General features: G+C 51.1%; 2 non-coding genes and 1 pseudogene across 2 annotated transcripts; all 3 read right to left on the bottom strand.

Moving 5' to 3' along the window:
- Window positions 1-1,644: 1,644 nt before the first annotated feature.
- Window positions 1,645-1,761, bottom strand: LOC115161678 (U5 spliceosomal RNA). The gene has a single exon (XR_003869372.1). It is a non-coding gene; the product is annotated as a U5 spliceosomal RNA (small nuclear RNA).
- Window positions 1,762-2,249: 488 nt separating this feature from the next.
- LOC115161734 (uncharacterized) lies at window positions 2,250-2,430 on the bottom strand (annotated as a pseudogene).
- Window positions 2,431-7,707: 5,277 nt separating this feature from the next.
- On the bottom strand, window positions 7,708-7,899 carry LOC115161605 (U2 spliceosomal RNA). Its single transcript, XR_003869309.1, has one exon. It is a non-coding gene; the product is annotated as a U2 spliceosomal RNA (small nuclear RNA).
- Between the last annotated feature and the right edge of the window lie 6,687 nt (window positions 7,900-14,586).

The raw sequence follows: 14,586 nt of genomic DNA on the forward strand, positions 1-14,586 counted from the left end.
GCAGGCTCAGGTAGGCTAAGCTAACAGGGCCTACCAGCACCACGGAACACACAACAAACTGTCTAGCACAGCACCAAACTAATCTTATTAACAATGGGAAGGGACACTAGGAGGGGAATTTTTTGTTTTATATTTTCCACAAGGGGGAGGGCACAAAAGGGAGAGACAAAAATAAACCACACAAACACAAACTAAAGGCTAGAATGCTAGCAGGCCTCACCAGCAGGCCAGGCTAAGCCTACCAGCTGGCAGGCCCACCAGCCAAGAGGCCTCAAAACAAAAACAAACAAGGCACACAAACCAAGAGGGAAGACAAACTCGGGGGTAAAACGAACAAAACGAATTAATTAAGGTAAAAGGGAAGTGAAGGGATGACAACAACAAAAGGACAAACTGACTAACAACACCTACCAAGCATGAGGAACAAAAAGGCTAGCAGGCCTCACCAGCAGGCCAGGCTAGCCAGCTAGCAGGCCCACCAGCCAAGAGGCCTCACAACAAAAACAAACAACCAAAGACACAAACCAAAAGGGCGACGAACTAGTGGATAAGACTAACAAAACAAAATAATTTAAGGTAAAAGGGGAACAAGGGGGAAAAAGGACACACTGACTAACAAACACCTCCCCAAACTTGAGGGACAAGAAAGCTAGCAGGCCTCACCAGCAGGCCAGGCTAGGCTAACCAGCTAGCAGGCTAGCCAGCCAAAAGGTCCCTCAGTTGGCAACACAAACAACAGGAAACTGAACAACAGACAATTTGGGGGATAAACTAAGGGTGCAAGGTGGATGGGAACAAAGAAAAGACAGTCAAACAATGCCTGCCACGCCTAAGGGGCCAGGAGGCTAGCAGGCCAGGCTAAGCAAAAGCTAGCAGGCCGACAAGCCAGAAAGCCACCCCAGCTAGCAGACAACACACAACTGAAGACAATGGGAGGAGCTAAGGAGGGGACTATAGGATACACGGGGGAGGAAAGATGCAAAACAGGACAAGCAGGGGAAAAACACAAAATAAATTAAATAACTAAAGAAAAAGGACCAGAGGGCCTTTAAACTCACCTTACAGGTGCTGGTGTACCTGTAGTCCACCACCAAGACCACCACCTAACCCAGGACAAATAATAAACAAGGGTGAGACAAAAACCAACAATAATGACAACAAATAATGATTTAACAAAAATAAATAGCACAATTTTCCCGGGCGCCCTCCGGCCTGCGATCGCTTCTCTGATCAAGTGCAGCATTGACAAGGTAACTACACTTGATCGGAGCCAAAAAGCCGAGAAGCGATAACCCACAAATTGACCCCTGCACCCGCCGGGCCCCCGGGGGTCTCGGCAGACCTCAGCAGTGTGGCAAAAGTTGTCTCCTCCCCACCCGACGCTTCCCTGGTGATAGGCGGGTGTTTTTTTTAACAAGTCGCTAATGCGTCTTTAAGTCACTAGCTCTTTAAGCCTAGTGCGACTATTTGTTCAAAGCCCGGAAAACACGTCAGTCGTCGTCGGGCTTGAACTCAATTGCCCGAGCGACTACTTTGAGTGGAAAAATACGCCGGTCGGTCGGTCGGTCAGCCGGCTTCAAGTCAAACGCCTGAGCAAAAAGTCTCGGCGTCATCTCTGTCAATTTCTCTTGAAACAAGATACCGGGCTCTGCCAGAAGCAAAGCCCTTCCAAAAATACGTTGAACTCGTAACTGTTCCTCTCCACGGAAGTCTTTAGTAAAAGGCGAAAGGCTTGTGCGTAATGAAGAGAAACCAGAGTCGTATGGAGGTCGGGGCCCGAGACACACACTGTGCACTCTAGGCCGGGTGCCAGCGGGTGGTCCCCGAACCCACTCTTCCAAGTTTGAGGGCTGTTGGTAAAAAGTCAGACAGACAGACAGACAGACAGACAGACAGACAATCCTGGTGAAGTGATTGTATTTTTTGGGGGGGTCAAAAACAGAGACAGACAGACAATCCTGGTGAAGTGATTGTATTTTTTGGGGGGGTCAAAAACAGACAGACAGACACACACACACACACAGACACACACACACACACACACACACAGAGAGACACACACACACACAGACACACACACACACACACACACACACAATCCTGGCCAATGGCGGGAAAACGGGGGGCCCCATGAAGGGGGCTTCGCCCTTGTTTCAGTTTGGATGATTCTTCTTTTTTCATTCCTTCTCTTCTTCTGCTAGCTGTTTTACATAGCTTTGTGTATTTATTTTTCCTTGACAATGAGAGAAAAGTGTTGCACCGTTCCCGGAGGTACTGCAATACCGGGTCGATGCGTGGAGCGGACGGAGCAAGCCCCATTTCCGACTCCCTGTTCGAAAAATCCATTTAATATGTAGTCCCCCGATGGGGGACGTATCAGATATTAAACTGATAAGAACAGATTTTTTTTATTTTTATAGAAAAAATAATTTATTACAATCAGTACCATTCATACCATACAAATCAAAATTTTCATTCAAACTAAATTAATCATGGTATTTTTAGTTCTAAAAACAAACGAAAACCCAAAACAAAAACTCAGGGGAGCATCATCCCTCCCCGTCATCCTACACACTACCTTTCCCTATCTCCCCGTCCATATTCTAAAATAACCCCAGCCCTAATCCCCCCTTCCACCTCTCCCGGCCAGCGTGCTGCCCCCACTTCCTCTCCTCCCTCTTCATCCTCCCCCTCAAATCTCCTTCCACCCTCCTCACTATTCCTTCCACCCCCCAATCTCTCCCTGTCTTGACCATGTTCTGCCTGGCTTCCCACAGCCCCCGCTTAAAGAGGCTCATGAGAAGCCAGAGCAGAAACCTGTCCCTATCCGTCCCCCTCGCTCTCCCTACTCCTCTCTCTAACCTTGCCCACGTCAAAACAAAATCCCCTCTTACCCTTTCTAACAACACCCGTGCCTTTGCCCATACTACTCCGGCAATGGCACAGTCCCAAAAGACATGGCGCACAGTCTCCTCCCTGCCACAAGAAAGTCTTGGGCAGGTGGGGGATCGCGCCAAGCTATGCCGGTACATGGTGGAGCGTACCGGCAAACACTTGTGGAGGCTCAACCAATTCAGGTCCTTGAGCCTGTTGTCTAGACCCCGCGCCTGCACTCCTTCCCAGACCACCGCCGGGATGCCCACTACAGGTGCTGGACTTACTGCCCGTCTGACCTCCTCGTACAGGTGCCTGTGGTCTAAACCTACTCGGGCGACTTCAACCTCGGGGTGCGCACGCAGCCACTTGGCCAAAGTGCCACGGCAGCTGTTCCGCCCGAGGACCCGTGTTAGACCACACCATTACGCTTCTCGCCTGATACGAGAAGAACACCCGCAGGAGGTAACCGGACGGGTGTAGTACTGGCTGAGCAAGCTCCGCCAACAGAAAAGAAACAAAAATTGCGTCTAGCTTGAGGGGGAGATGTGGTACCCCCCTACCTCCCTCCCCGATGGGACAGATCATGCGTGCCCTGGCGACCCACTCGTACCTGCCACCCCACATGAACTGAAACACCAGCCTCACAAGAGGCCTCCTCAGACAAGCCGGCAATGAAGATGTACGCCAAGTACAATAGAGATGGCAATACATCCACCTTTAGAACCAGGACCTTGCCTAAAAACGACAAAGACCTAGCCCTCCACATCGCTAGCTTCCTCTGTACCACTGCAATGCGCATGTTCCAGTTCAGCGTCGCTGAGCCGGAGGTCTCAAAATGGACCCCGAGAATCCTCAGGGCCCTGTTACAGAGAGAGAACCCTCCGGGCACATCCGTCATACCACTCCAGCTTCCAAAAAACTTAACGGAAGACTTCGCGTGGTTAAGAACCGCTCCCGACGCTCGGGTGAAGTCCCCAATAATGGCAAGGGACCTTGTCAGGCACGAGTCCTTGCAAAGCAGCAAGGAGGTGTCGTCGGCGTACTGTGTCAACTTGACACGGAGACCGCCACTTCCAGGGATCAGCAAGCCCTCCACCCCTGTGTCTGCCCTAATGGCAGCCCCCAGAGGCTCCATGTACAGAACGAAGAGGAGAGCCGAGAGCGGGCATCCCTGCCTGACCCCAGACGAGAGGTCAAAAACGTCACCTAAGTGACTGTTAACGCTAACCCGGCACCCCGCCCCGACATATAAAGTACGGTTCCATCCTATAAACTTTTCCCCAAATCCTAATCTACCTATCACCCTGAATAGAAAGGATCTATTCACATGATCAAAGGCTTTCGCCTGATCTAGCGCTGCTACCATTAAAGGCAGCCCCCTATCTTCTACCCAAGCGATGGAGTCCCTGATCAACTTTAGGTTCCACCTAATAGAGCGTCCCTCTACCCCACAGGTCTGATCCTCGTGGACGACGTAGGGAAGGGCTGTGCGCAACCGATCTGCTAAGACCTTTGCTAAGAGCTTATAGTCTACACACAGCATAGTCAACGGCCGCCAGTTGCCTCCCCCTTCTTATACAGAAGTGACAGCACACCGACAGCCATTGATCCCCCGGGACCCCCGTCTCAAGGATGGCCTTCAAGACTTCGAGGACCACTGGTCCAAGTATACCCCGAAACTTGAGGTAAAACTCGGCCGGCAGCCCATCCATCCCAGGCACCTTCCCTTTTCCCATCCTCCTGAGAGCACTCTCAACCTCCTCGAGGGAGATCTGAGCCTCCATCACATCTCTAATGTCCTCCGGCAATCGCCGGGACGAGTGTTCTAAAAACACATTTCCCTGCTCTACATCTATTTCCCTCTCCTTAAATAAACCTCGGAAATGATCAGTTGTCACCCTGACCATCTCCTCCGGCTTTCTAACTATACTGCCATTTTCTTCCCTAACCCCATGCATTACCTTCCTACTCTGCCTGTCCCTAACTGACTTAAATAACATAGCTGAACAAGTCTCATTGTGTTCTAAAAAGCCATTATGGGTACGCTCCAGGAAAGCTCGAGCCTTCCGCTCCTGCAGCTCCCTGAGCTGCGCCTTCAGGGCTGTGGATCTCTCCCAGTCCATCAACCCGCCGAGGTTGCCTGCCTCGTACTCGAGTTCAATCAACCTTTGGATACGATCCACCTCCCTCCTTTCCTTCCTTTTTTTCCTCCTGCAATATCCTATTATAAAAGCCCTACTCCTTACCTTAACTAAATCCCACCACTCTAACACCCCCTCGCACATGGACCGGAGGCCTTCAAGCCTCCGAAAGAAACCAAAAAAGGCGTCGACGAAAGCTTGCTCCTCCAGCACATCCCGATCTAATTTCCAGTACCCCCTACCGAAGAGGCAGAATGGCGACCCCACCTGCAGGAGCACCCCGTCGTGGTCTGAAAAGGACACAGGCAACAGCCGCCCAGACAACCGACCCAAAGACCTGGAAAGAAAAATGTAGTCGAGCCTCCGCGCAACCCCCCTGGAGTTGCGCCATGTGGGACCAGCCATTGTCGGAGTAGTGTGCAGGCCTCCATCAACCAGACCATGGCAAGCCATTAGCCCGGTGATGGAGCCTGCACTACTATCCCCCCCTACCCCTAAATCTATATTAAAGTCCCCCCCTATCACTAAGTGCCTATTTGTAACACACAGGGGCGACAGACAGTCCACCATCTCCCTCCTGTCTGCCGCCACCTGTGGCCCATACACCACCACTAACCTATACCTACTATCCCTTAAAGTGACATCCACCCCCATAACCCTCCCTTGCATCACGACAAAAGATCCCTCCACCTTCACCTCCCTATTTCCAAACAAAATCCCCACCCCCGTTGAATGAACCCCACCTATACCCCACACTGACTCCCCCTTATCCCACTCCCTACTAAATCTGACGACATCCCCTCCATCCCTCAGGTGAACCTCCTGTAAAAAACAAACATCAAAACCCACCCCCTCTAAAAAATTAAAGACCACCCTCCTCTTAACAAAGTCCCTCATACCCCTTACATTTAAACTAAAAAAATTAACAGAAAGTATCATTTATAAATTAAATCACAACCCTTACTTTAACAAATGAAAAACACACTGTAACAAAAAACAGGAGACTCACCCGATGCTCCCCTGCTCCATCTCATCCGGCGGGGACGTCTTCTCTCCTGACGTCCCCCCGTCCTCCATCTCTCCAACCCAGGATGCAGGTATGGTGTTTGGCCTCGGAGACACCACCCCCCCTCCCCGCTATCTCCTCCACCATTCCCCGCATCTCCTCAACGAGGGCACTCGACACGCTGTCCCCCCACTCCCTAACCCCCTCTCCCCCCTCCTCCCCGTCCACAGTCCTTGCCCCCGGCACCCCCCCCTCCACGGTTGCACTCTCTTGCTCCTCCACTTCTTTTCTTTCTTCCACCTTTTTTCCTTCTTCTCCTTCCGGTCCTTCTGCTTCCTTCCCTTCTTTGTCCCCCATGTCTCCTGCTGCCACCTCTTTCTTCTCCTCCTTCTGTTTGGCCGTCTCATCTGGGCCTTTGTTCCCGTCCTTCCCTTGTTCTTCTTCCCCTCCTCTTCTTCCCCCATCCCCCGCTCCTGCTCCCCCTCCTGCCGCAGACGCGCATGACCGCCGACGAGCCGGGCAATCACGCCACAGGTGCGCTGATGAGCCACACCCGTGGCAAGCCTTCGGCTCGTCACAGTCCTTGGCCTCGTGCCCACCTGATCCACAGAATCTGCACTTCTTTGTGCTACACGAGGCCAAGATATGACCATAGGTCATACAGCGCCTGCAGAATGGAGGCTGACGGGCATAGTATAACGTCCCCCTGTCAGCCCCCAGGGAGAACATTGACGGAGGATGGAGGTAGCCGTCCAAACCCTTTGGGTCCTCCCTGAGCAAGGCCTGGAACCCTCACCTCCCGTTCCAGAAGCCCAGGGAGTCCCTGATGAGCCTCGCCGAGGAGACATTGTTCATGTACCTCCCCAAAAAGGCTCTTACATCTTCATCCTTTACATGAGGATTGTACATATTTACTGTGACCAGCCTGAAGCTATTTTTCCCCAGGCTGGTCACTTCATAATGGCACATAGGCCTATCTTTCCCCATCTCTCTCGTCCTCTTCATTACCTCATCATGCTTCTCTTCTTTGTGAAAAGTCACGTAAAAAGCCACCTCCATCGGATTCCCCTGGAGGCACAAAACATCCTTGACCTCCATTTTCAGGATCCCGATTAAAATTGTTCTGCCGAAGGTTTCCCTCCCGAACGGCTCCAACTCCTTATTCCTCCAGGCAAAACGTACCGTGTTTGCCAATCCAATCCCAGGCATCTTTGTGTTTGAAATCGGTGGCATTTCCACCTGGAAAATGGCACGCTCCCTCGAACACAAAAGGCTTCTCCTCAACAAATCCAAAGTCAAAAAATTATTATTGTAAAGGAAAAAAAATGTTTTACTTACCAAAACTTTTACCGCTCTCCGACCTTCGGCTTCCAGCTAAGCGAGCTCTGAGGCACCGCAGTACCGAGCTTGATCTTAGCCAGAAGGCCGAGAAGCGATAACCCACAAATTGACCCCTGCAACCGCCGGGCCCCCGGGGGTCTCGGCAGACCTCAGCGGTTTGGCAAAAGTTGTCTCCTCCCCACCCGACGCTTCCCTGGTGACAGGCGGGAAAACGGGGGACCCCATGAAGGGGGCTTCGCCCTTGTTTCAGTTTGGATGATTCTTCTTTTTTCATTCCTTCTCTTCTTCTGCTAGCTGTTTTACATAGCTTTGTGTATTTCTTTTTTCTTGACAATGAGAGAAAAGTGTTGCACCGTTCCCTGAGGTACTGCAATACCGGGTCGATGCGTGGAGCGGACGGAGCAAGCCCCATTTCTGACTCCCTGTTCGAAAAATCCATTTAATATGTAGACCCCGATGGGGGACATATCAGATATTAAACTGATAAGAACAGATTTTTTTTTTTTTTATTTTTTTTTTTTTGGAAAAAATAATTTATTACGTTCAATACCATTCATTCTTTACAAAATCATATATTTCTTTCAAACTCAAATAATGGTATTTAATTTATAAAACAAAACAAATACCCCAAAACAAAAACTCAGGGGAGCATCGTCCCTCCCCGTCATCCTACACACTAACTTTCCCTATCTCCCCGTCCCTGATCTAAAATAACCCCAGCCCTAATCCCCCCTTCCATCTCTCCCGGGCAGCGTGCTGCCCCCACTTCCTCTCCTCCCTCTTCATCCTCCCTCTCAAATCTCCTTCCACCCTCCTCACTATCCCTTCCACCCCCCAATCTCTCCCTGTCTTGACCATGTTCTGCCTGGCTTCCCACAGCCCCCGCTTAAAGAGGCTCATGAGAAGCCAGAGCAGAAACCTATCCCTATCCGTCCCCCTCGCTCTCCCTACACCTCTCTCTAGCCTAGCCCAAGTCAACACAAAATCTCCTCTTACCCTTCCTAACAACACCCGTGCCTTCGCCCATACTACTCCGGCAATGGCACAGTCCCAAAAGACATGGCGCACAGTCTCCTCCCCGCCACAAGAAGGTCTTGGGCAGGTGGGGGATCGCGCCAAGCTATGCCGGTACATGGTGGAGCGTACCGGCAAACACTTGTGGAGGCTCAACCAATTCAGGTCCTTGAGCCTGTTGTCCAGACCCCGCGCCTGCACTCCTTTCCAGACCACTGCCGGGATGCCCACTACAGGTGCTGGACTTACTGCCCGTCTGACCTCCTCGTACAGGTGCCTGTGATCTAAACCTACTCGGGCGACTTCAACCTCGGGGTGCGCACGCAGCCACTTGGCCGCATGGCCAAAGTGCCACGGCAGCTGTTCCGCCCGAGGACCCGTGTTAGACCACACCATTACGCTTCTCGCCTGATACGAGAAGAACACCCGCAGGAGGTAACTGGACGGGTGTAGTACTGGCTGAGCAAGCTCCGTCAACAGAAAAGAAACAAAAATGGCGTCCAGCTTGAGGGGGAGATGTGGTACCCCCCTACCTCCCTCCCCGATGGGACAGATCATGCGTGCCCTGGCGACCCACTCGTACCTGCCACCCCACATGAACTGAAACACCAGTCTCACTAGATGCCTCCTCAGACAAGCCGGCAATGGATAGATGTATGCCAAGTACAATAGAGATGGCAATACATCCACCTTGAGAACCAGGACCTTGCCTAAAAAGGACAACGACCTAGCCCTCCACATCGCTAACTTCTTCTGTACCACTGCGATGCCCATGTTCGAGTTCAGCGTCGCTGAGCCGGAGGTCTCAAAATGGACCCCGAGTATCCTCAGGGCCCCGTTACAGAGAGAACCCTCCGGGCACATCCGTCCTACCACTCCATCTTCCGAAAAACTTAACGGAAGACTTCGCGTGGTTAAGAACCGCCCCCGACGCTCGGGTGAAGTCCCCAATAATGGCAAGGGACCTTGTCAGGCACGAGTCCTTGCAAAGCAGCAAGGATGTGTCGTCGGCGTACTGTGTCAACTTGACACGGAGACCGCCACTTCCAGGGATCAGCAAGCCCTCCACCCCTGTGTCTGCCCTAATGGCAGCCCCCAGAGGCTCCATGTACAGAACGAAGAGGAGAGCCGAGAGCGGGCATCCCTGCCTGACCCCAGACGAGAGGTCAAAAACGTCACCTAAGTGACTGTTTACGCTAACTCGGCACCCCGCTCCGACATATAATGTACGGATCCATCCTATAAACTTCTCCCCAAATCCTAATCTACCTAACACCCTGAATAGAAAGGATCTATTCACGCGATCAAAGGCTTTCGCCTGATCTAGCGCTGCTACCATTAAAGGCAGCCCCCTATCTTCTACCCAAGCGATGGAGTCCCTGATCAACTGCAGGTTCCACCTAATAGAGCGGCCCTCTACCCCACACGTCTGATCCTCATGGACGACGTAGGGAAGGGCTGTGCGCAACCGGTCGGCTAAGACTTGTGCTAAGAGCTTATAGTCAACACACAGCATGGTCAATGGCCGCCAGTTGCCGAGGTCTGTTACTTCCCCCTTCTTGTAAAGAAGTGACAGCACACCAACAGCCATTGATCCCCCCGGGACCCCCGTCTCAAGGATGGCCTTCAAGACTTCGAGGACCACTGGTCCAAGTATACCCCAAAACTTGAGGTAAAACTCGGCCGGCAGCCCATCCATCCCAGGCACCTTCCCTTTTCCCATCCTCCTGAGAGCACTCTCAACCTCCGCGAGGGAGATCTGAGCCTCCATCACATCTCTAATGTCCTCCGGCAATCGCCGGGACAAGTGTTCTAAAAACAAATTTCCCTGCTCTACATCTATTTCCCTTTCCTTAAATAAACCTCTGAAATGATCAGTTGTCACCATGACCATTTCCTCCGGTTTTCTCACTATACTACCATCTTCTTTCCTCACCCCGTGCATTATCTTCCTACTCTGTCTGGCCCTAACCGACTTAAAGAACATAGCGGAACAAGTCTCATTATGTTCTAAAAAGCCATTATGCGCACGATCCAGGAAAACTCGAGCTTTCCGCTCCAGCAGCTCCCTGAGCTGTGCCTTGAGGGCTGTGGATCTCTCCCAGTCAATCGACCCGCCGAGGTTGCCTGCCTCGTACTCGAGTTCAATCAACCTTTGGATACGATCCACCTCCCTCCTTTCCTCCCTTTTGGTCCTCTTACAATATCCTATTATAAAGGCCCTAATCCTTACCTTAACTAAATCCCACCACTCTAACACCCCCTCGCACATGGACCGGAGGCCTTCAAGCCCCCGAAAGAAACCAAAAAAGGCGTCGACGAAAGCTTGCTCCTCCAGCACATCCCGATCTAATTTCCAGTACCCCTTACCGAAGAGGCAAACTGGCGACCCCACCTGCAGGAGCACCCCGTCGTGATCTGAGAAGAACACAGGCAACAGCCGCCCAGACAACTGACCCAAAGACCTAGATAGGAAAATATAGTTGCGCCATGTGGGACCAGCCATTGTCGGAGTAGAGTGCAGGCCTCCATCAACCAGACCATGGCAAGCCATTAGCCCGGTGATGGCGCCTGCACTACTATCACCCCCTAACCCTAAATCTATATTGAAATCCCCACCTATCACCAAATGCCTATTTGTGACACACAGGGGCGCCAGACAGTCCACCATCTCCCTCCTGTATGCCGCCACCTGTGGCCCATACACCACCACTAACCGATACCTACTATCCCTAAAAGTGACATCCACCCCCAACACCCTCCCCTGCATTACAACAAACGTGCTCTCTACTCTAACCTCCCTATTCCCAAACAAAATCCCCACCCCCGTAGAGTGAACCCCACCTATACCCCAAACTGACTCCCCCTTATCCCACTCCCTACTAAACCTGATGACATCCCCTCCATCCCTCAGGTGAACCTCCTGTAAAAAACAAACATCAAAACCCACCCCTTCCAAAAAACTAAAAACCGCCCTCCTCTTAACAAAATCCCTCAAACCCCTTACATTTAAACTAAAAATATTAACAGAAAGTTTATTTATAAATTAAATCCAAACCCTAATTTCAACAAAAACATAATAACAAAAATAACAAAAACAGGAGACTCACCCGATGCTCCCCTGCTTCAGCCCATCCGGCAGAGACGCCTTCTCTCCCGATGTCCCCCCGTCCTCCTCCATCTCTCCAACCCAGGATGCAGGCATGGTGTTAGGCCTTGGAGTGCCCTGCATCCCGGGTTCCCCACTAACACCCTCCATTCTCTCCCTGTAGTCTTCTGGGCTGAGAGAAGGGGACCCCACCTCCCCAAACAGGAGTTGAGATCCCCCCTCAGACACCCAGACCCAAGCCCCGCCCTGGGAGTCATCCTCCAGCAAAAGTTGAGGGCCTGAGGAAGCCAGCGAGGGCAAGGACTTTCTTCCCTCCCCCATCACTCTCTTGGTCACCCCCTCCCCCCCCACACCCCCCTCCCTCTCACTGCCTGCCGAGCCCCCCCTCCTCTTCCCTTTCTTCTTTGATGTTGTATGTAACGGAGAGACATCACCCCCCCTCCCCGCTATCTCTTGCACCATTTCCCTCATCTCCTCAATGAGGGCACTCGACACACTGGCCCCCCACTCCCTCACCCCCTCCACAGTCCCTGCCACCGGCACCCCCTCCACTGTCGCTCTCTCTCGCTCCCCCACTTCTTTTCTTCCTCCCACCTCTTTTCCTCCTTCTCCTTCCGGTCCTTCTTCCGTTCCTTCTCTGTTTCCTTCGCCTCCTGCTGCCACCTCTTCCTCCTCCTCCTTTCGTTTGGCCGTCTTCTCAGGGCCTGTGTTCCCTTCTTTCCCCTGTTCTTCTCCCCTTCCTCTTCCTCCCCCATCCCCCGCTCCTGCTCCCCCTCCAGCTGCAGACGCGTATGACCCCTTACGAGCCGGGCATTCCCGCCACAGGTGCACTGACGAACCGCACCCGTGGCATGCCTTCGGCTCGTCACAATCCTTCGCCTCGTGCTCTCCAGATCCACAAAATCTGCACTTTCTTGTGCTGCACGAGGCGAGGATGTGGCCGTAGGCCATACAGCGCCTGCAGAACGGGGGCTGACGTGCATAGTACAACGTCCCCCTGTCAGCCCCCAGGGAGAACATCGCAGGAGGATGGAGGAATCCACCCAGTCCCTTTGGGTCCTCCCTGAGGAGTGCCTGGAACCCTCTCCTTCCGTTCCAGAACCCCAGGGAGTCCCTGAGGAGCCTTGCTGATGAAACGTTGTCCATGAACCTCCCCAGAAATGCCCTTACCTCCTCGTCCTTTACATGCGGGTTGTATATATTCACCGTCACGACTCTGAAATTGTTCTTGGCCAAACTTGAGACCTCATAATTACTCATGGGCCTCACACCTCCCACAGCCTTCGCCTTCTTCATGATATCATCATGAATTGCCTCCGTGTAGAAAGTTACGTCATAGGCTTTTTCAATAGGGTTAGCCTGAAGGCATAACACGTCTTTCACCATTAGCTTCAGGGTCCCCATTAAAACAGATCTCCCAAAACTTTCTCTCCCAATTGGCTCCATGTCCTTGTTGCTCCATGCAAACCTCACCGTGTTTGCAAGCCCAATCCCTGGAACCGATCTTTTAGGAATACTTTCCGCCATCTTGTCGGGTATAAAGCTCTCTTCCAACAAAAAAGAAGCTGCTGATTAAGGAAAAGGCAATAGTGGAAATCCAAATCCTTCAAAAAACTAAAAAAAATTACCGCCCTCCTATCTCCGACCTTTTGACTCAGCGAGCTCTGGGGCACCTCGGTACCAAGCTTGATCTGAGCCAAAAGGCCGAGAAGCGATAACCCACAAATTGACCCCTGCACCCGCCGGGCCCCCGGGGGTCTCGGCAGACCTCAGCGGTTTGGCAAAAGTTGTCTCCTCCTCATCCTACGCTTCCCTTGTGACAGGCGGGTGTTTTTTTTAACAAGTCGCTAATGCGTCTTTAACCTCTCTGGGACGATTTCGTCCCACCTACGTAACAGCCACTTCAATCCAGTGGCGCGATTTTTGAATCGTTAGAAATGCTATAACTTCAATTTCTCAAACATATGACTATTTCACAGCTATTTAAAGACAAGAATCTCGTTAATCTAACCCCACTGTCCGATTTCAAAAAGGCTTTACAACAAAAGCAAAACATTAGATTATGTCAGCAGAGTACCCAGCCAGAAATAATCACACAGCCATTTTTCAAGCTAGCATATCATGTCACATAAACCCAAACCATATCTAAATGCAGCACTAACCTTTGATGATCTTCATCAGATGACACACCTAGGACATTGTGTTATACAATACATGCATGTCTGTTCAATCAAGTTCATATTTATATCAAAAACCAGCTTTTTACATTAGCATGTGACGTTCAGAACTAGCATTCCCACCGAACACTTCCGGTGATTTTACTAAATTACTCACGATAAACGTTCACAAAAAGCATAACAATTATTTTAAGAATTATAGATACATTACCCCTCTATGCACTCGATATGTCCGATTTTAAAATAGCTTTTCGGATGAAGCACATTTTGCAATAATCTAAGTACATAGCCCGGCATTACAGGGCTAGCTATTTAGATACCCACCCAGTTCAGCCTCCACCAAAATCACATTTCCTATAAGAAAAATGTTCTTACCTTGCTTGTTCTTCATCAGAATACACTGCCAGGACTTCTACTTCAATAACAAATGTTGGTTTGGTCCCAAATAATCCATCGTTATGTTCCAACAGCGACGTTTTGTTCGTGAGTTCTAGAATGCTTCTTCGCGGTGTCGCGCATGGCGCATTGGCGTGTCAAAAATGTCTAAATATTCCATTACCGTACTTCGAAGCATGTCAACCGCTGTTTAAAACCAATTTTTATGCCATTTATGTCATAGAGAAGTGTTAATATTCCGACCGGGAGTATGCATTGAGCCTAAACAGCCGAATAAAATTTCTCCTCAGAAGCGACTCATGCACGCGCATCATTGAAAGGTCCTCCGAGCATCCACTTACAAAAGGCGATAATATATTTCAACCTGAGGTTCCCTCGTAAACCTTCAGTTATTTCGCGGGCTCTGAGAGCCTATTGGAGCCCTGGGAATTGTCACGTTACAGCTAAGATCCTTACTTTTCAATAAAAAGAGGTAAGACGCACGACTCCTTGTCAGACAGGGTACTTCCTGCTTGAAGCCTTGTC

Source organism: Salmo trutta, chromosome 24 (genome assembly GCF_901001165.1).
Source record: "Salmo trutta chromosome 24, fSalTru1.1, whole genome shotgun sequence".
NCBI lineage: Eukaryota > Metazoa > Chordata > Actinopteri > Salmoniformes > Salmonidae > Salmo > Salmo trutta.